General features: G+C 34.5%; 1 protein-coding gene across 3 annotated transcripts in view; it reads left to right on the forward strand.

Moving 5' to 3' along the window:
• The window catches only part of CD36 (CD36 molecule (CD36 blood group)), a 122,860-nt gene that overhangs the window by 28,096 nt on the left and 71,155 nt on the right, over nucleotides 1–23,609 (forward strand). The window contains exon 1 of one of the 3 annotated variants that reach the window (XM_072653204.1): nucleotides 13,592–13,658. The exons of the other annotated variants lie outside the window; for them this stretch is intronic. The gene's annotated coding sequence lies outside the window, so the exon portion shown is untranslated. Of the gene's footprint in view, nucleotides 1–13,591; nucleotides 13,659–23,609 lie in introns of those variants that run through there. 3 annotated transcript variants of the gene reach the window in all.

Below are 23,609 nucleotides of genomic sequence, written 5' to 3' on the forward strand. Positions count from 1 at the left end.
AAGACCTTATGTCCTACATAATGTACACAGATAAAGAAATAGAGTTTTGGGAAAGTGCTGTGATTTTATAATTATGGGATAGCCTCAGTGAGGAAATCCTTTCTACCAATGTAGATCTGGAGCTATTTCTCAATGTTTAGTCCTTGAGAGTTGTATGGGAACATTGAAGAGGTAGATGTCACGCAGCCAGGGGTTGGCAAATGTGAAACTTGAACCCAGGGCATTGTGACCACAAGGATGCCTCCCCTACCTAGCAACATGGTAGGGAATGTGACTATCAACTTAGGAGGATTAGGAAAGGCTTTGTGTAGGAGCTCAGCCTTTAATGGAGACCAATATTCCAAGAGATGGAAAAGACACAGAATTCTAAGGTCTGCAGATAGCTAGCCTGTACAAAGGCACAATGAATGGAGAAAATATTGTGAAATAGGAATAGGAAATAACTAAGTTTTGTTGGAAAATAGAATGCATGAGAGGTTGTAATATCAAATCAGCTGTGAAAGATTGGTTGAAATCAAGTTATAGTGGGCATTACATGCTATGAAGTATGGTGTTATTTTATTCTCTAATAATAAGAGCTAACATTTCTATTTCACTTTAAGGTTGCCAAAATACTTTGCAAATATTTATTCATAAAATAAATTTGCAAAACTTGTCTCATTTCATCCTTGCAACAACTCCAAGAGGCATGTGCTATTTTTATACTTGTTTTATAGATGTGAAAATGAGACAGAGATTAATTGACTTTCCCAAGGTAACAAACCCCAAGGTAACAAACCTAGTAAGTGTATGAGGTTGAATTTGATCAGTTATTCCTGGCTTCACATACAGCACTATCTATCCACTGGACAACCTAGGAAATTACTCTCACCTAGTCAATGAAGCTTTTTTTAGCAGGAGAATGACCTGTTCTTTAGAAATTTCATGTTAGTGACTCTGGAGAGGATGGATTAAAAAGAGGTGACAATTTGTTTTTACGAGGCCTCACATCCCATGAAATCAATGTGACCAACAAGTAATTTGATGTAGAACAAGTTTTATGTAAACCAACAAAAGAATGCAGAGCAATTCCATACTTGACCTCCCTCATAGACAAAAAAACTACTTTTTGGAGGGCATCAAGTACTGATCTCTTCAAGTGGGTTCCCCCCTTTTTCTCTGAACCTATAAAGTTCATGTGAAACATGATAGCAGTGAATGGCTAGATTTAAGTCATTCCTTAGTGCACACAGTCCCCTTTTGTACCCATCTTCCTTCCCTTTTGGTGATGAACAACTGGGGAGGCTCACAGGTCACGTATCCAGTTCAAGATAGTTGGACTTTCTCTATCTTCTTTTCCTCTATTTGTAGAAATTCCAAATACATTTTTCTTGTTTTACTTGAGATACTGTCTCTCTTTCTACATCCCTGTTTGGTGCTCACCCTTCTGTACATGGGGTTTCCTGTAGGGACTTCTTTGATGAGAAAAGTATTCCTCAGGTCTGTATGTGGCCTATCACCTGTGCGTTTGCCCTCAATAAATATCATTTCATATAATCCAGTAAATCTTTGTCTATGAGTCAGTCTGTTTCTTCTCAAAGCACAACACCTAGCTCATGTTTTCATGCAACTAGGAAGTTGTGAATTTGCATCAGTGAAATAACAAAGGCCTGAGGCAATGAGGGCTGAGGACAAGAAACTTCTGAACCTTGTCTGCAGAAGAGGGAGAAAGGAGGGATTGTTGGGCATGCCAGATGAACACCTTTGATTGCTAAGTACTTGTAAGCAATTTAACTTAAGTAAGGTCAAGGTGTGTAACTTTCCTTAAGCTTATGTTTCTGGGATAATAATTTTTAAGATCAAAATCTGTCCTGAATTCAGAGTTAATGGTGTGGGAGAGAAGAAAGGCAGTCTAGGTCTGGTGACAGCAGCAAGATCTTGCATAGGGGTAGAGAAAGCAGATCAGCTTCTCTTACAGCCTGGGTATGTGAAGGAGAGTAGCACAAGAATGGAAAGGTTCAAAAAGGAGTACAGAGGTACTAAGGATAGGGAAGACTTTGAATGTAAGACTCAGGTCTAGAAATTTTATTCTGAAGAGCAATAAAAACCAGTGAAGGGTGCTGAATGATATGACAATATAGTGCATAATGACTGTATCTGGGAGAAATATGATGATGTAATAGAATACTGAGACACAGAACAACTGCCAAAGGCAGAAGAGAGACCAAGAAGGATGAAAAATAAAAAAAGACTATTGGAATTGGACATTCAGAAAACACTGCTAACTTGTCAACAATGTAATATAGGAAGATAGCTGAGTTCAAGAAAGTGTGATTTTGTGGAAAGAATTTTGGGCTGAGAGTGAAAAGAACTTGAACATGACTACTGGGTCCAACACTTACTGGCATTTACAATAGAAATTCATCTATACTGGGATGTGAGTAGAAGAAATAAAAGGGGGCAAAAAAAATTGATCGCATAGATGCAACTCATTTTGACTTTAACCTTTTTGTTGGGGGGGCAGCAGGAATCTTCATGTTTTCCTTTGAGTGTTTCCATATTTCTTTGGGTGATATCCCTCTCCTGGTTGGAGCCTGGCTAGCATGACTATATATGTCCTCTTTGAATCCTTAACAGTCTCTTTTTACTTCTGTGAATTCTGGTGTTTCATCACTAGACAGAAATTCGCTTCACTCGTAAAACAATGAGACTATGTGTCTGCAAGATGGTTTATATAATAGCTATTTGTCTTCTGTTATCTTTTTCTTAGGTTATTGTCATGAATCTTAAGGTAATCTCTAAGACAAAGAAATCAAATGTTACTTAGGCATGATTATAATGAAAAATCTTGAATTGTATCTGAAGTAGTTCTATTGATAATGTTGTGTGTGTGTGCATGTTTATGTGGTGCGTGATTAACCACCCACAGAGAACTAATCCATTGGCCTAATTCTCTTTTTATATTCTAGGGAAATAGCATTGAGACTCTACCACCTACTCTTTTTAAGGCTTCCTGATTTGGTCTGTGTAGGACTAGTCTTAAGGACCAGACTGAGGTATCCATACCATCATTTCAGAAGTGCACGATTTTCTCCTTAATGTCATGAGACATGGTTCTGTTTCCTTCCTAGTGTGTGGATATCATAATTTTGATTAACCAGTAAGTGAAGCTGACAGCCATTCATCTGAGTCTAGTCAATAGAAGGACCTTGTCACTGGTAAATCCCCCATAAACACTGGTAATTATGCATTCTATCCAGTACCATGGAGAGACCTCCCTGCAAGGGCAAGTTCTCAATAATTCTCAATGAGAGATTTTCCATCATCATCTTGACTCCTCTTTAGTTGGGCATGTTGAAGTCCAAGGCATGTGAGCAGTATAACTTTACCTAATTCAGCCACTTTTAGCTTCCAACCTAATAGAAACTCCTGGGTCTTCCCTGAATCTTATATTTTTCCAACCCCTACACATATGAGCATTCCACAGTGGCGCTGGCAACACAACCAGACAAACAGACTTGACCAAATACAGTACGTTTACTCATAGACATACAAGTGTTTTATTCCCATACAAAAGAAAAATGCTGAACATGAAACATTTACAACCAGCATAAACAGAACAATTTAAAATGAGATTTAGTAACTTAATTTACAATGTCTATTAAAATATGTTATCAGGAATAAAGGACAAATTATTAGGTTTTTTTTGCATTTCAATTTGGCTTTACACTGCCCAATAACCTAAAAGTCATTTGCTGGTAAAACAGGCAGACATGAAACAAACCTTTTGCCAGGGAAGGCAAACCTTTTTTTTTTTCAGGGAAGAAGCTTTCTCTGACAAATACTGTAATCAGGACCTCTGGATGTTTTGAACTTACAGGGTCACCCCCAAGCCCAGGCATGGCTCCATAAGAGATGATATTCTATCACTTTCTCAGGAAAGAAAACAGAAAGCAGGAAAATCAGCCAGAGGCCCAGGCACAAGCTCCATTTAGGTGGGTCTATACTATGGAATTGATAGCAGAGGGGGAGGAACATAGTCTCTCTTTTCATACCTCTCACTAGGAGCCTAGAGTCAGTATATAACTTGCCACACCAGAGAGAAAAAGCAGAGAAAGCATGGCAGATGTCTCCTCTCTTCCCTGACACCTCACCATATTGCCCCTGTCCCAGTGATGGGAAAGAACTGGGGCCCTATGTAGGGTTTGCCACAACATAGTAAAATGCCAAGTCCTTTCAGCCCTGAATCCCCATATGGTCAGAAGCAGTTAGGGAATTCCTCATTTGATGGGACCCAATGCTAAGTCATACATATCCCTGACCAGAAGTTGCAAGGAATATATCAGCAAGCTCTGTATAACACAAATTATTCTATAATGAGATTCCTCTCCATTTAAACTTCATTCAAGATGAGCCAGAGAGATTTCTGAAAGCATAGTTACTTTAAGTCAACAGTTACTGTATCAGTAATTCTTCAGAGTTTGAATTTCTTTTAAAATATTTATTGATTATTTTTATTTTTATATCACCTATTTGCCAGTGCTCCCTTCCGTTTTCTCTCCCAAAGAACTACTCTTTATAACAAATAATTAAAAAGAGGGAAAGAGAAGCCATTTAGCAGAACAAAACAATATAGACATGTTAAGATTTCACAAAAAGAATCATTAGTTTGGTGAAAACTCTACTGTTAGGACTATATCTCAATGTTTCATTTAAGAGATGTTTTAAGCAAGAAAATTCAGGATTATCTTCTAGTGACTGGAATATAGTAAACATGGAGTAAGTGCTTACTGATAAATTATTTAAATTTCATGCTGAAAACCTACAACTTTTTTTTAGCTATACACAAAATTATGATTATGTTGTAAAACACATTTCTAGGCAGACATGTTATTACAGTAAGAAGGTCATTAAGGCCGTTAGCAGGGCAATGACAGTGTGCAAAGACAGAAGGGGATAGATACAATAGATTTTGCCCAGATAGAATCAATAGCACTTAGCAACAGATTTGATAATGGGAGTGAGAGAAAATGAAGAGTTTAGGATGGCATCTAGGTTTTGAACCTTAGTGAGTGGGAGGATGGTGGTACCCTAAATAGTAACTTGATAATGCAGAATAGGAGAGAATTTGGAAGGAAAGATAAGGAGTGAGAAGATTCTGGGAAGATGATAGAGTAGGTCAGAAAATTTCAAGCATTCCATATTTCCCCACAAACAAGATAAAATAACTCATCAGGAGAAATATAGACTGGTAAAAATAGACAAGAGTTGGGGCAGAACAGTAGTCCTCCTGGGACAATAAGGAGAAAATCTGAAGAAAAATCCCAGGACCAAGATTTGGTCCCCATGAAGAGCAAACACCTCCAGCCTAGTTCCATTGAAACAGCAAGAGACATGTAAGTGCAGAAGCAGTGGAGTGGGGATGCCATTGGCTGTGTGTACTTACAGGAGCCTGGAGGTCTTGGTTCTAGTTCTAGGCCCTAGGGGAGAACTGAAGGAAGATATGAGGCTAGAGGCACCATCCCTCCTACCTTAAGAGGAGAGGTGATTATAAAAAATAAGCTACTACAAATAAACAATGCACAGGCAAAGGAGGAAGAATTCAATTATATGAAGTTACTATGGGAATAGAGAAGATCAGTGGGTTCATCTTTGGAGGAGGATGCTAAAGCAAAAAAAGTCTTTTCTACTCCAGTGAGTAATGTCAAATGGTTGCCTGCCCAAAAAGAATTCATAAAAAGAACTTAAAAAAGATTTTAAAAATCAAATGAAAGAGATTGGGGAAAAGCTTTTAAAAAATAAGAACAATACAAGAAAACAAGAAGATTATGAAAAGCCAACCAATTGAAAAAGGAACTTTAGAATCTTGAAGAAAATGACTCTTTGAAAATAATAATTGGTCAAGGGGAAACTAATAAAGTTATGAGACCAAGAAATAATAAAATGTAAAGAATGAAAACAATTGAAAAGAATGTGAAACATCTCATAAGAAAAACAACTGATCTGAAGAACAGATCAAGAAGAAAAAAAATATAAGAATACTTGGACAACCTGAAAGCTATGATAAAAAAAAAATCTTGATACAATAATGTAAGAAATAATTAAAGAAAAGTGTCGTGAAGTGTTAGAGCAAGAGAGGAAAGTAGAAATAGAAAATATCCACCAATCACCAGAGATCCTATGAGGAAAACCTACAGGAATAGCATAGTCAAATTTTGAAACCTCCAGCTCAAGCAGAAAATATAAACAACAAGAAAAAAATTAATATGGTGGTGCTACAATTAGAATCACACAAGAACTAGCCACAACAACACTAAAAGATCACAGGTCTAGGAACACTATATATCAAAAAGAACTGGAATTGTAGCTGAAAATATCATACCTAGAAAAATTAAGTATAATCCTGAATGAAAAAAAAAAAGGATATTCAATGAATTGCCAGACTTTCAGGATTTTGTTTGAAAAAAACTGAATTTAATAGAAGATTTGATATGTAAGACCCAAGAGAAATATAAGAGACATATAAAAGACTAATTACAAGCAGCTCAATAAATTTGGAATGTTTACTTTTTATATGAGGAAATGTAAAACACATATCTAAGATTGCTATTAGTAATTGGGTAGTTGGAAAGAAAGTCTGGGGTAGACCTGAGTATGATGTGAATCTAAAAAGTAAAACCATTTAGAAAAAGGTAAAAAGAGCAATTATCTTTTACAAATGAAGTATGAGGAATTAGATGGAGGAAGAGGACTGGTACATCTGAAACCTTACTTTTGTCAAGAATGGGTTAAAGAGGGAAATAAATATATGCGCGCGTGCACACACACACACACATACATACACATACACATATATGTATATATGTAAGGGTATAAAATTCTTCTAAATTCAGAAAAAACTAAAAGGCTAAGGAGATAGAGAAGAGGTAGAGGAGGAAATAGTATAAGGTGAGGTAGAGAAGGGTGTTTAGATTAACAGGAATGGGAAAAAGACCTGGAAAATAGATCCAGGAGAGATAATTTAAGAATTATTAGAGTACATGAAAGTCATGATTAAAAAAAAGCCTTCTTGAGAAGTAGAAAGGAGGAAGGGGGGATAAAGAAGTAAGAAAAAACAAAAGAAAGCTTACAAAACAAAAGAAAAAAAAGCAAACCAAAAAAAGATGGATAGCTCTGAACATAATGTGTTGTATTTATTATGTAAGCTTTCTTGAAAATGGAGATTTATTGCCATGTATTTTGAATCGCTTTTTATGTTGTTCTATGCATATAGCAATGCTTTTCTTCTTTTCTTATTTTGTATTTAAATTTATGTTTCTTTTTTCTTATTGTATATTTAAGTTTAAAATAAATTAATCTTTGATAAGAAAGAAAAAAGAAAAATGGGTTCAGCTTTGGACATGTGTTTTAAGAAGCTTATGGAACATACATTTTGAGATATCCAACAGGGAGTTTCAAATATAGAACTAGAGGTCAGGAGAAAGGTTGGGGCTGTCTAAATAGATCTAAGAATCCTCTGCATGGAAATAATAATTGAGTCCATGGAAGCTGAGATCACCAATTGAAAAAGTAATTGTTACAAGGAGGTGGAAGAGCCTTGGGTATATCCCAAAGTTAGAGGTCATGATCTGGATAAAGATCCAGCAAAAGAGACTGAAAAGGAGTGGTCAGATAGGTTGGACTAGAACCAGGACAGAACAGTGTCATAACAACCTAGAGAGAAGTGAGAATCAAGAACAGGAATTAGCAGTGTTGAAAGCTGAAGAGGCGTCAAGAAGTAGGAGGAATGAAAACAGGCTATTGGAGTTGACAATTGGGAAAACGTTGCTGTCAATAAAGCTTGTGATATAGTCATATAGTTTAGTTCTAGAAAGTGTGGTCTTACAAAAAGAATGTTGGGCTAAGAGGGAAAAGTGCTTGAACATTACTCCTGGGCCTAGCACTAGATGGCAATTTTACATAACCTTTTTAAATGTTGTTTTTTCATTTGTAAAATAGGAATGATTTTACACTATAGACATCATATGGTTTCTGGGAGGAAATTGCTATGCAATCCTTAAAGCAACATAGATTGTGAGCCAGTAATGTCAGCCAATTCAGTGAAACCTATAAATGTATAATAAAAACAGGAACACATGTGAAGTTTAAATCAGACATAATCCTTATTATCTTGGTGTTTGCTGGTAGCTAGTAGCCAAGCTGAAAGAGATCTAACAGATAATATGCCTAAAGGGAGTTAAAAAAACCATCATAACAGAGAGGGTGAGGAGGCTGCAGAGAGGCTTCACAGACAAGGTGGTATTTCATTTGGGCTTTAAGGAGTAGGTAGGAATTTGGCTAGAAAACAGACAGAAATGATTTTCAGAGAATAGGGACAATTTGTCCAAAGCCCAGAAGCAGGAGAGTGAAGGATGTTTGACAAAGCAAATAATGAAACTGTGATCACTTGTGACTCCAAATTATGCTGTTTCTGTATGTAGTCCCTGGACTTTTAACCACTTCCTGGAAGAGTTTTTAAAATAATTTTATTGTAACGATGTTAAGGCATTTATTAAGATTGTATACTATATTTTTGGTATAAGTCAAACTCACCATTGTTTTGCCAAGGTCTGTACTAAACACACCAGGAGCCTACATAATTAATAAAAAAGTAACAAATACCAGGTATTTTTTTAAGATCTTTATCAGGCCTTTTCCCTGAAGAAAAAGTACATTTGTTTCAAGAATTTAAGGAACTTTTTGTATATTTTCTCATGGTACAATTAGATATCTGGAACTATGACCATTTTTTTTTCCTTTTCAAAGCCCAGGGGACTAAGATATAGTAAAGTTCTCCCAGGAAATTAAGGGCAAAAGAAGATGGAAATGAACATCAGGTCAGGTAAACGCTATCCCCATACTCGAACCAACAGGGCCAATAGGATCTGTAAAGTTGGTATTTTGTTTTGTTTTGTTTTTTTGACAGACACATATTTGTCTTATGCCTCTGGCAAAACTGAAGCAAAATTTAATGTCCATAATCTAGAGCAAAGTGATATAAATGAATAAGATTAATAATTCTTTTCTGATAGATAAGTGGTTAAATAAAAATGTGCAATTATCAAAAGAAGAAATAAAAATTTAAGTAACCACTTGGAAAAAAATGTCCATAAAATATAATCTATATATTCCATCAATAGGTGTTTCTTGCTGGAAATTTATTGGGTATAAACCAATTAATTGACACAGTTTGATATTGTTACATTTAACCTAACTATCCTACAGCAGCTCAGTCCAGTGACTATCACATGCTAATTACACAATTCCTACATAGCCATTGTCCTTACATCTGCCACTCTCTCTCTGGATGAGCCTCTCTATTAGGTAACAAGCAGTTATTCATCAGCCAATGAGTGGCAACATGATATGGAGCAGCAAGAGTTCTTAACCTTTTTTGTGTCCTCCATCTCCAACTATGGGCCAACTATCCCAATTTGAAGAGTGAATGGTCAGAGTAGCTTTAATTTGCTTTTCTCTAATAATGATTTTAAATATTTTTTCAAGTGGTGTGTGTGTGTGTGTGTGTGTGTGTGTGTGTGTGTGTGTGTGTGTGTGTGTGTGAAATCCCTGATACTTGCTTCTTTTATGGATTCTGGCCCTAACACTAGAATGGAAAAGTATGGCAGGAGGAAAGCATAGCATATAACTAAATGTTCAGATTACCTGAGTCTCAAGTAACCCCATCTTGACTACATTTGTTCAGGTATTATCAACTATCTTTTCTCTAGCTACCCATCTACCTAGTTTATGATAACCATTGAATCTTAACACTAAAAGAATATACAGAAAAACTTCTTGCCCTCTCATCCAATGGTTACAATATTTTTGGTTATTTAGACCATGATCCACTTCCTCCATATGCTACCAGTTTGACATATTATCAAATTCTCAGATGAATCTTTTATTTCAATGCCTTGGAAAATCCTCCTAAGCATGATAGTTATAAACCATCCACATCTTTAGGAATCTTGATCACATTTTGCCAAAAGTTTTCAATTAGTCTTTGGACTAATCATAGTTAAAGAACCAACAATCAGATTGAAGATTGTTCACAGACTAAAAATGGTGATTCTTATTGTCCCAACCTTTGGACTCCTTTATCTCCTTCCAGTCTTTAAAAATTAAATTTGTGAGCATTGTGTATTTCTCTTTCTCTTCACTAAAATTTTATCTTTTGAGCATATCTGTTCTGCAATACTACACAATGACAATGACTAGATGCTATCAAAGTGTGTAATAAGTGACAGTGTAGAAAATGAGTAAGTCTAAGGCTCTTGAGAACATGATTCAATATTCTGATACATAAGTTTACTAATATTTTTCATGTAAATAAGATGATGCATTTAAGATCATTTATGAATATCGCTATTCAAAACCTGGATGTTGGGGTTAGGATGCAGTTTGTGATTCTGAAAATGCATCACAATTTTCCAGGTTAAATATAGTCCATTCTTTCTTCATTGAAGGCAGGCTCATTCTCATTGTAGTCCTTTTAATAATTATGTAATCTGATGGACTAATTCAATGGCTTCTCTATATAGTTGTATGCATTTCAGTCCATTAGCAAATATTTATTAATCACTTAGTATGTGCTAACCTTGTGATGATACCTGAGAATACAAGAAAAAAAGAAAAAAATAATGTGACCTTAAGAAGCTCACATTCAAATGGTAGAAAATGAAGGAGAGAGAACGTACAAAAAACTATGTATAGGCAAGATATATAATATCTAAATTGGAGATATAACTGATGGAAGGCACTATTAGTTAGGGAACCTGGAAAAATGTCTTGCTGAAGGTGAAGATTTTAGCTAAGCTTGGATGAAACCATGGAAGTCAAGATGCTTTGATAAGGAAGGGAGATTGTTCCAAGCATAAAAAAAATGTGAGATGGCACATTTTGTGTGAGAAACAGCAAGGAGCAGCTGTATCATGGACGACATGGAGCAGAATGTGCAAGAAGACTTGAAAAGTAGGAAGGAGTCAGGTAATGAGGAGTTTTAAAAGACAGAGGATTTTACACAGGGAACTACTGTAGTTCATTGATTAAGGGGTGACATAGCAGATCTACACTCAAGGAAAATCACTTTGATAGATTAGGGAAGAGTTGTCTGGGACTGAGAGAGGCTTGGAGTAAGGAGAACAACCAGTAAGATATCACAGTTGTTGATATCATTGTTCATTCTTGTTCTCAAAGAGGACCAATAACCTCATGAGGGTGATATCTTGAGTTCCATCTGAGTTGGATTTAAGTGAGGCAGAGCTGCACAAAATCATCAGCCTCACTCTCTCCTCGAGAATCATCAAAGTCCAGTGGCTAAACAAAGTCAAGATGACTGGCAATGGCCTAGGATGTAGTGGATGACCTTGGCCTTTCTAAATTAAGGTCTCAGTTTGTCTAGGTAAGCCCATTCAATGACTAGGACTGGGTAAGTACTGAGACAAAAGATTGCCTAATTTACCATTGCAAAATTATCAATCTCAGAGGGGAAAATCCCTAAAGTTTCTGGGCAGAACAGAAAACACTTTCTATTTGCACTCATTCTAGGCCATCAAAATCTAAATAATAAGCTAGAGAAGCTTGAGTCTTGGTGTCAGGTGATGGGTGTCTGAATCAGGAATTTGGCAGTGTCAAGGGATAGAAAAGGATAGAAACAAAAGATATTGCAATAATAGAAAAAAGTGGACTTGGCATCAGATTGATATGAGCAATGGGAGTGAGCAGTCAAAGATGACATAGGATGTGAGCTTGGGTAACTGAGATGATATTTCATAATAAAGAAGTCTTGCATCACTTTTTTTTTCTTTTCTCTAAGTGGATTGTAAAGCTCATCTTTTTTGAATGCCTATGGATTTCATTGAAAAAAGATTGTAGTATTATTCTTCTTGTGTGACGCAATAAACAAAATTTATTTGCAAACAAGATCTACTGTATTGCACTGTCCATCAGGAATTGACCTCTTCAACTAGACTCTGCACAGAACATCCTCCACGATAGTGGTAAACACTTTTGACAAATGTACATTTCTCAAAGTCCATTATTATAATAAATTTTTTACAGATATGATAACCATGGCCTTATATTACTGTTTCATACATTAACTATTAATGTATCAATATTAGACTTTTGCTATTCTAGTGTGAGTAAGGGAATAAAGACACAGAAGTATCAAGTGTGATGTTCATGGGAAGAACGGGTCCCTATAGATAGTACTTAGAGTATATGATGAGGTATAGTGTGAAATAAGCTTAAACAAAGTATGTCAGATAACAGTTACTGAAAAGAATTGAACAGAGAGGAGTGACATGATCAAATTTATAACAAGATGTAATATACTTTGGTGCTTTCATAGCCAATGAAAGCTTGGGGATTTGTGTCTTTTGCACTCAAGTAATTTTCCAATCTACTTCTCTTACCCTCTGCAATAAAGAAAAAAAAAAGTGAAAAAAAAAACAGCTGACAAATGACTTTAAAATAAATATGTTTTTGAAGTTTTAATATTGCTGTCAATTCCCAATGCCTTCCTCCCACCTCAAAGAACTATCCCTTGTAAACATGAAGAGTAGTTAAGCAAAACAAATAAAAAAATTGGTCATGCCTAACAATGTATGTCTCGTATTGTACCTGTAGTCTCCCACCTTTCTGTGGAAGGGAGGGTGAACTATACAGTCAATCCTCTGAAGTTAAGATTGGTTATTGCATTGGCCAATGTTATTTTCCTTAACATCATATTACTTTTTTTTATAAATTTTCCTCAACCTTAGTTCACACAAGTTTCTCTAACTTCTTCATACTTTTATTTTTATAGTGAAATAATATCCCATGAGCTTCATTTTGAATAGATTGTTTTAGCCATTGTACAATGAAGAGTCATCCATTATGTTATCAGGGTAAAATGACTTCTTCTGCCAATATATACAACATTTTGCACCCATAGTTCCTTTCCTCAAAGGATAGAGGGAAGAATGTTTCATAATTTGTTCTCTGGAGCCAAGATTGGTTATTCCTACTAATCTGATCATCTCTTAACTGAAAAAAGTCTATCACAGTCTACAGTAAAACTCTGGATTTTCATACAGCATAGAGATGAGGTGACTCTAGAAAGTATGAGAGACAGGGTTTAAATCCAAGTCTTTCTGGCTCCTAGTCCAGAACCCTATCTGTTATCCATGCTGCATCTATGACAGAAACTTGCACAGCCATTTTTATTTGTTTATTTTTTGCTAAAGTATTTATTTAAAGGACAATGGAAAACATCAAGCTACTCATTATTGAATTAATCAGAATTCATGAAATGAATGCCTATGATGTTTTAGTTCCCCCTGAACACCTGCCCATTGGACTCACTTCAGACATGTTACCCACATACTGAATCTTGCCACCACCATCAGTTCACCTAGCTTAAGAGTCTTTAAAGCTTAGGTTTTTTGGACAGATTAACAGGAAATTCCTTCTTCAAGGAATTTAAATGGTACTTACTTGGAAAGGGGAGAGTTTTAACAGGAATGGACTTATTGCCTCCTTATTAGTTGATTCAGAAGAGCTGTAGAACATGAACAAGAGTAGTCCTGGCTCTCAGAATAAATTATTGAGAATGGGAGCAGATATCAGACTTCAAGTTGTCTACTGCTTCTGGTAAGGTTAGTAATGGTTTAAAAGAACATTAATAGTTTGGGAGTAAAAGAAATTATTTTTAATCTGAGGTAAAGGGAAGAAACATACCTGTGTAATTAAAGATTAGGGCTCCTAAACCCTGCTTCTTGTATTCAGTTCAGAAATAAACAGAAATATAAGTATCTCCATCTTGTCAGGAAATTTTATATGATGAGACAGGGGAGAAATAGAAAGTACTTCCTGATAAATATAATGATGCTTTTGTTAAACAATATGTCATCTATCTGGTTACTTATTCTCTTAATAGACTCAGACTTAGGAGGGATCTTAGAGATCCAACCTATTATTCAAACTGAAAATCTCCTATATAATATCCCACAGTAGTTCCAATGAGGGAGAGTTTATTCATGGAAATATGTCAATACAACAAAAAACATTTAGAATGGAAATGAAATGACTTTTGAGGATCATGATTACTTTTTCCCAATTATTTCCATTTGTCTAATGTTTGCATTTATGGGAGAGAAAACTGAGGTTTAGAGGTTTAAAAAAGGATTTACTCAAAAACACAGCACTAATTAAAGGTGAATCTAGGAATTAGATGTCTCCTGATATCAACTCTCCCAATTCCCAAGTTACTGCTCATTCCATGATGCCATATTGCCCATGAAGGGCTGCCATATGGAAAAGGGATTATACTTGCTCTGTATACAAAGGAGAAAATTGGGAAATTTTGAGGGGATATATTTGGGGGAAGGTTAAAAGAAGAACTTTCTAATGAAGTTGCCCTAAAATGGAATAGTTTATTCTATTAGGTAGTAAATTATGTCACTAGATTTGTTAAATCAAAAGCAAATTGGTCGTTGTTCTAGAAGCAATGCATGTATATAAACAGAGGGTTATACTAGGTTCCTCTCAGGTATGTTTAGCAAGAGATTCTATATTTCTAAACATGATTATTTACTGCTTCCAGTCTAGATCATTAGTTCCCTCTGACTTTTTCCTGACACTTCAGGGGCTGGCTGTTTTCTCACTGCAAGATGATCTGTTTAGGTCTTGTTTACAAATATACAAAACTACTTTTATTTGAATTTCTTCAGAAAAATCCAGTGAAGCAATACTTGCTGTAAATAGGATTTAGGTGCATTTAGCTTAGCATAGATATGTCCTCTACACTTATAGTTCTTAACCTACTGAAATGGCTCAAAAATTATATGTTATTTTTCATTGATTCAACATAACTTTAATAATAAATGGGTAGTATGTATAATATTAAATAGACTCATTTGATTTCCCAACAACTCACTCTTTTGTATTCTCTCTTTCTCTGTATCTGTCTCTGTCTCTCTCTGTATCTCTTTCTCTTTCTGGCTCACACACACACACACACACACACACACACACACACACACACACACACACACACACACACACATATATATATATACATATACACACGGTACATATAGTCACATGACTAGAAAATAAAATTGGAATATTTTAAAAATATTTTGAGAAAAAGATGCTTTTTTTAATCACCTGTCTACTTTTCAAATTATAAAAGAAAGTAGCGCATTTAGTAGCAGATAGTAACATCTTTCATTTGCAATATGTACAAGTTGCTTTATAAACCTAAGTCAGAATAATGCAATCATATTGCATGTAGAGTAATTTTAAATTCTTATTAAATTGAAGTTTATGGTTCCTTTAATTTCTTCAACCTAAACCATATTTATTTTGAAGAAATGTTTTTACATATGATTTTACTGGAGAAGTGACTTCCTCGTAGTCTGACTTCCCAATATAACATTCTACAACTTAATGTCTTATAGAGTTGCCTGAGGCATTGAGTTAAATGACTTGCTCAGGGTCTCACAGGCAGTATGTGTCAGAGGTAGGATACAATGAAATTTTAGAAATGGTAGATTAAAAAAGAGACAGAGACAGATTTTGAAAAGAAATAGCAGCCTAAAACTTTTGTATTACTTCTGTTTGGTACAACCTGCTAAAAATATAAAAAGATATTGGATTTTTATTGTAGCCTTTGTCTAACTAAACAAAATGAAAAACTGCTAATTTATGGTTTAGAAAGCACAACTAGGAGAAGTGTGACAGGACTAAATATCTGACAAAAGAAAATGCAAGAAAGTAAATGTAGACAAGGAAATAAGGGAAAACACTGGAAAATCTTATACCCCTCTCTGTATCTGTCACTCTTCATCTAAAGATATTTTTATCGTGTTCCTTTTCCCACTCTGTTATTAACCACATCCATATGCAGAGACTATATTTCCTCAAATGTTTTATGTTGTATTTGAGCTTTTAGGGGCCCAAATATTATTTTTCAATTAAACTGCATGTCCCAAGTTTCTTACAGAAGAGTTAATTCAGAAATATGAGGAAAGAGTAAAAAGGATGTGAAGGAATGTGATTATTCTTTTTAATGGTTAAAAAAGAAAACCAAAAGAGACACTGCATGGAGTAGATCCTGAAAAGGAAGACAGAATGTAGGGATGAGAAAGAAGCAAAAATTACTTTGATGTATAGATAGATACTATATAAATATACATGTGTGTATATGAGTATGTTAGAGTTACTGAAAGAGAAATTATAAGGACAGGGAAGTAAAATAGAAATCAAAATGGAAAGACACAAAAAAGGGTTCAGAAAAGAACTAGGAAAGAACTGAGCATGGCAAATGGAAAGATAAGAGTTAAAACAAAAGATGGATAAACTACATTGGAATTAGGACAGACAGAAGACATGGACAAAGAAGTAGATAGCTAGGTGTAATACTAATATGGGAGGATAAAGAGGATTAAAGTCAACAGAAGAACATGTAATAATGAGAAGAGCCAGCCAAAAAATGAAGAAATAACTCTTGAACTAGGTGGGAATAATCATCTACATCTGTAAGTAACTTGGGGTGAGAAATCATAGAAACCTATAGAATGTTAGAGCTCCAAAGTACTTTACAAGTCATTTAATCCACTTCTCTCAGTTTTATACATGAGGAAACAGAAACCCAAAGAGGGGGACACATGCTTTGCTAGTGAGGAGTAAAGCTACAATTTAAACCTAAGCATTCTAATTTCAAGTCAGTTTTCTTTTGTATAGAGAAAATGGGTTTCCCGAGATATGTTTTTATAGAAAATAAAATCTAGTCATTACAGAATGCAGCAATACAATTGCCTAAAATTATCCTGTAGAATTCCAGAGAAGTTAATACAAATCTTTTTATACATATGTGTATGTCTTTAATGAAGCAAAATGCATCAAATTCTTTGTAAAGTGTTGAAAGTCTAGATAGGGCGTTTTCACTTTTACCTTCCTCTCTATCTTCCTATAAATCAGAAAAGATGAAGTATGTTGATAAATCAGAAAAGATGAAGTATGTTGATGCTTCAGCCAAAACCTCTCCACCCCTACTCCTCTTGGAAAGCCAGTAGCTATGTTGTTGCATGGTTCCTAAGAGAGGTGGGAAAGTTATAGGCTAGGACATAGGTTGAAAAGAGACCAGGGAATTACTAGGAAGGAGCAAGCAGTAAAATCCCTGAAGAGAAAAGTACTGCTGTGTTCTTTTAAAAGCCAAAGAGTAATTATTTTAAAAAGGAAAGAGCTGTGATGAATAGTTTGGCAGTTACTGTTTTGAGAGATTAAATTGACCTGGCCATCCCACAGCCTTGTTTGAGTATTTATCAAATTCAGCAGCCATTCTTGGATATGTGAAGGTGAGGGTGACTGATAAATGGCAGTCTTCGGCTCTGGACACAGGTCAAAAAAAAAGTAAGAGCCTGCAGTGTTAGCCACGTAGTCTTCCAACAACAATTTCATTGGCTGGTTTACATTGGTGATCTTGTTCCTGGACTTCTCGTTGGGAAATGTATGTATTCTGTAGATCATTTGGATGGCTATGCCCCTGATGACTTAAACATTCAAGTCTAGAGGTTGCTGTAATAGAAAAAAAAATTGTAGGTTTCATGATGTCTTGAAATACATTGCTTTTATTTAGTTTTTGTTTTTGCATGCGGATCTTGTTGTCTCTACTAAAAAATACGAAGAAATTAGGCATCCTGATGGATGCGTGGGTTTGGGCATCATTATCCTGGACATTTGGTTCTGGAGCTACTTAGTAAAAAAAAAGTGGAAAACTTTGCCTTCAAATGTAATGACTTTAATCATCAGCTTGGCTGCCACTCTTTTCCAACACCTGTTTACATAGCACACTATTGCAGGTGATTGTAAAGGCATAAAAAAGTAGAGCATTTAGCTTGAGCTCTCAAATGATAAGTTTTTTGAGAATGGGATATATCTATCTCTTTATTTCCATTACCTAGCCCCGTACCTTGACTGTAGTATTACATTAAAATTTACTGAATTGGGGGAGGGAAAGGGGTATAATGTATACAAGTATCAGAAAAAAGGAACATACTTCTTTTTCAAGTCAATAAATCAACTTTAAATTGATTGGTAATTTTTTTTCTAAATTTTCCACACTAGAGGGTTCCAACAGAGGATTTGTGTTTGTGTTGGTCACCTTCATGTAGCTAGTGTAAAAAAGGCATGTCATCTGTCACACAAACTTTTCATTCCTCTTCATCCCCTTCAAGTTCTGCTGTTTGACCTTTCCTAATACTTATTCTAATCTAACTTGTGTTATTTGTGAAGGTGTTTTATGTTCCCATGGGATTATAATCTCTTTTGAGGGTAGGATCTATGTAATTAAAGGACAACAAAAAACAAGCAAAACTTTTATCCCCAGAAGCTAGCACAGTGACTTTCATATAATACTGTTTAAGATATATTTTTGAATTGAATTTATATTTCATATGTGAAAAATAGGAATGTATCAGTCTACAAACACTTCTTAAGTGCTCATTATGTGCCAGGCATTGTGTGTAGAAAAAAGTAAACACAAAGGTACAAATTTAGTCTACCCTCCCTAATCTCTTTATAATGAAAAAGAACTGGGCTCTTCCTTTTTCTTACATGATAGTTTACGCAAATGGTGATATAGGAGACAGGCAGTTCATCATATTTCCCCATGCAAATATTTTTAAAGTGCTTCTAATTCAGAGATTATCACTGTTAATTATATGGTGTTTCCCTTTACTCTTATTCAACACTTACATCTTTTTGCAAGGTTTTGACTTGGGCAATCAGGTGTTTATTCTGGCTATGGGGCAGAAAAAGCAATAATTGAAGTAACCAGTAAGAGAGTTCATTTGTGGGTAATTCCTAAATTTTCATGGGTAGCTTTAGAAATTAAAAGGATTTCTTCCTTTCATTATGGAAATAGGAATAATTAGTCAATTACTTGATTCTTCCTAGTCTGTTTTTTCATCTGTAAAATAGTCTACTTGTATGTGATGACCTTCAATGTTACTTCTAGCTCTGAATCCTTGAAGAGAAAAGAAAGTGGCTACAAATGCTACTTAGCTTTGTACTGCTTTACCTTCTCTTTGGCAGACTGTGATGTTATATTTTCTACTCTCCCTTGATAGAGTGGGACTCTGTCACCTTGTCCAGGAATATTCCAGAATTTAAGTGTATCTTGATTTTATTATAACATTATTTTAAGTTGTTGACAACAAGGAGTGTCAGAAGATGAAATGAGTTCAGTGTTCTGTGCCCTCCACTCTCTTTCCCCCGATACTCAGGCATGTTTGTAATGGTGGGGCAGGAGGAGGGCATGCTAACAGAATCAGTGCCAAAGTATTAGGGGTTCCAAAAATACCTCATTCAATGATGTATTCCTGACTTTGGAGCCAATTTCTAATGACTTTCCCCAACCCCAACATTTTTCCCCTCTACAGACTTGAGGTTCCCATTTGCCACACTTTTACCTGATACTGTTGGTATTGTGAAAAATAATGAAGCACTCTGAAATACTAAGCATGTCAGCAAAAGACCAAAGCATTTACTCATCTCCAGTTTCCTCCACTGAAGTTTACAAAATGTGTTTGTTTTGGACTGTGGCATATCTCTCACAATATAATAGGATACAGCTGACTAATTTTATGCTAATACATTAACCAGTCCTTTTAAACAAGTATTTAAGTAGAATTTTTCTTTTGACATTGACAGCTTTCTGTAGCAAGAGGTCTTAATTTTCCCTCACGCAGGTGAAAATGTCATTCTAAATGCAAGTACCAAAAATTGTAAAATATCCAGCTATGAATTGTTTTTCTCACGTTCAAAATATAAAAGGTCTGACTTTATAAGAAAACCCCACAAATGTCCATTTTACATCAGCAATTTCCTTTTTTTCTTTTCTTTTTAAGAGGGAGAATTATATTCTGGAATGTTTAATCCTTGCTGTGTTTTTTTTCTTTGTGCATCCATTTGTTTGTTTGGTTTTGGGGTTTTTTTTTTTTTTTGATCTATTGGCTTCCCCAATTAAAAAAAATGATAAAATTGACATCATGGGAAATTTGGTGCCAGGGTGTTTCAGAAGTTCTTGCTTATGGGTGATGAAAGATCTGTGGACTCATAAGTATTGGGCAGCCTATGGAGTCCTAGGTTGCTAAGAAACTTAGTGACTATGGAATTGCTATGGTAACCCAATTTATCAGTGAATGCAAAACTAACTTACCTGGCACTTCTCCAATTCTCCTTATTCTGCTTGAAAGAATATTTAGAGCAGTTCTTCCACAAAACAGGTATGTAACAAATTACAAAACTGTATATGACTGAAGAATAATGGAGCATGGGCCAAGCTTGGTTGGGGCAGGGGAGGGGGGAGATTGTTTATAAGAGAGTCATAGATTGTTTTTTTTTTTTTTCATGCTAGATGGAAATTATAAGAAAAATTCTTTCATGTGATATTACTATGTGCACAGACAGTAATTTTTTTAACTTTAAAATGTCATTATGACTGTTCATTCCACTGAATGCTAAGCAAAGAGATAATTGTAACAATAAGATAATGAGGAGTATTTTAATTAGCTTTGTACCAGTAAATGCATTTCTTAACATAACAAAGTAAAGCTTTGAAATTACATTTAATTTGTAAAGATTCAACTCATCAAACATTTATTGAGATTTAATCTTTAAAAATTTCAATTGAAGCAAAAATTATAAAAAAATGACCATGTTTTGCATTTTAAATTATTCAATAATTATACTTGCCACCATTTTCTGTTGTTTGTACTACTGAGCTAAGAGGCTGATTGTTCTGGCTTTTTTTGTTAGCCTCTGCTAAATTAATATATTCTGTTTTACAATAGTCTAACATTCTACTAAGCATACAAGAAAAACAATCAGTTTAAATTCATGTTATTGAAGAAATGAAAAAGATACATTAGATCATTATCCTAGCCCTGGGTTTGAGTATATGATTGTTCCCTCCATTATCTCTTTCTATTGTTTCACCCTTTCTAATTGTAACTATATTTTACTGAATTTTCATCTCCCTGTCTCACTTAATGTAGCTATACTGTGTAATGAATATCGTGCATAGGCAAAATTTGCAAGCACATTTGTGAACTGGATCTGTGCTTTCCATTTTGAAAGCAGCATTTTCTATTCATACTGCATTTGGGATCCTACCAACATCCAGAGATTTCCCTTGAGATAAAATTAATAGGTTTTATTTAGTTTCCTTTTCTCTGGAGTTTTGGAGTTTCTACTTTTTGTTTTGTTGTTTATAAGTAAATTGCATGAAAATGATAAATATAGTTTATTATGTAGGGAATAATTAAAGATAAAAGTTTTCTACCTTATAAATATTATTGAAAATGATCAAGTGCCATAAGGGGCAGGGTTCTATTTTCAGATTTTTTTTTTCTACCTCACTTCTTTTCATATATTTCTTTGTCTGGATAATATTCCTGTGAGACCAGTAATATCAGTCATTTCACAGATGGGGGTGTGGTATGAACAGGGAAGAGGGAAGTTGGCAGAATTTAAATCCTTTTCCTGGGATTAGCTCCTGAAAGTTACGTTTCCAATCCTGATAGGAGCCATAGTCTAAGGTCTTTGTTTATTTTTTACTCCTAGGTCACATTGTACCCCTTGACAGTAGAAAAGCCAGTAACCTAGGCCCTAACCTACTAATTTTAAACGTGATCAATATTCAACTGAAAAATCAATTGAACAGTCCAAATGAAAACCTGAACTGGCTGGGTTTTAATAAGACATGTTGATAAAGCTGGTCACCTAGTTTGTGACACACACACAATGAATGTATGTATGTGTGTGTGTGTGTGTATATATATGTATATATGTATGCATGTACATGGATATGTAATATATATGTGTACATTTATAATCAAATATGTTTGCAACTCAAATATTTTGTGGAAATTATAATCCAATAAAACAGAAGTGTTTGTTCTGTATCCCAATAAACATAGCTATTACAATTGTATGTTTCATGTAACAATTGTAGCTCCTTTAATGTATATGAACTCTTTAAACGTTGCATGTAAGTCAAACATGATTTAAGAGTAAAGAAATTTTATGCTGAATTCTTTAGTAATCATAAAACGTCTTCCTAGTAAGACTACAAAACAACACGTTTGATTATTCTGTGGCATATAATGAGTCCGATTATTTTAAAGTAATGACTCAAATATGAAATATTTATTTTATATTATGTATTAAACAGATTCTATTCTATGCATGTCCATGTGTTTGCAGCTACATATGGTTTATCCCAAAAGTCAGTACAGTTTTAAGTTATTAAAATTTAAACTGCTCTAAAACTTTTGGCCCACTTCCAATTGCTATGTATTAGTGATATTATGAAAACATATTTTTCACTTTTTCTTCACGGAAGAACAATGAAGTTGTATAGGTTTTGGTATTATATATATATATATATATATATATATATATATATATATATATATATATATATATATATATATATATATATACGTATAAGTATATGTGCATATTTGCAAATGTGTGCATGCATGTGAATCTATATGTATAGTTATGTATATACATTTCTTTATGTGGTCATGCCCATGTGTGTAGAGTATGTGTTTTTCCAAGCTGGTTATTTCTGTTTCTAAGATTCTTAATTAAAACTAATGTTGTGCACCTTGCTTAATTATTAATGAGAAAAATTACATAGGATATTGTATTAGTGATTTTATAAACAATATGCTTGGGAATAAAGCTTCAATGCCTAACCATTACCATTACCAGTATCTACCATTACCAACTACAAATTTCTTTTGTGCTCAGCTGTGAGTCTAAGAGAAGAGTTCATAATGACTTTCTTCCATACAATGCTCATAGTGGTTACTCAAAATTATTATGTAGTAGTCATGTTGTTGAAATGTCTTTTTTTCCTTTTGCTCCTTTTGCTTTTTGTTTGTTATTAATTTTTTGATCATTATGATCTAAGAAAAATCAAGTATTTAACAAATAATAATTCAGCTATCCAAAAGGTCTATAAATATTTATTTCCCTTTATGATGGAATGTTTTCCAGAGTTTCAAAAAGGAGCTCTAAAGTAATCAAGTGACTTTTAAAGATGGCAAAACTAGCACAGCACATTCAATCAAATATTTATCTAGCAGCTACAATGTGTAAGTTATTGCATATAACACCATATTAATATAATTATGATCAAAATAAAATGCAGATTAGAAAAAAAGATTCTTTATTCTTATCTGTGGAAATCTTTGGAATTTACTTTTAAATAAAGATTCACAAGACAGAAACTTGTATTTTAGAAAAATTTTCAAACCATAAAATTTCTGGGGGCAAAACCTTTCACTCCTCTAGGTTTCAGATTCCTCATCTGTAAAATGAAGGATTTAGTTGAGATGATTCTCAGCCCTAGTCATATAGCTAAATGAAAAGACAGGATAGTTTAAATTTCAGATAGAATTTATGACTCTAATACTGTTGCCTGACTTCAGTATCAAGGTCACATACTAGCTCCAATAAGGAAAAAAAAAGTTCTTCTTCCCAAAACATAGGATATTGTTAGAGAGATTATAGATCTAGGGCTATAA

This window comes from Notamacropus eugenii, chromosome 3, assembly GCF_028372415.1.
Source record: "Notamacropus eugenii isolate mMacEug1 chromosome 3, mMacEug1.pri_v2, whole genome shotgun sequence".
NCBI classification, from domain to species: Eukaryota; Metazoa; Chordata; class Mammalia; order Diprotodontia; family Macropodidae; genus Notamacropus; species Notamacropus eugenii.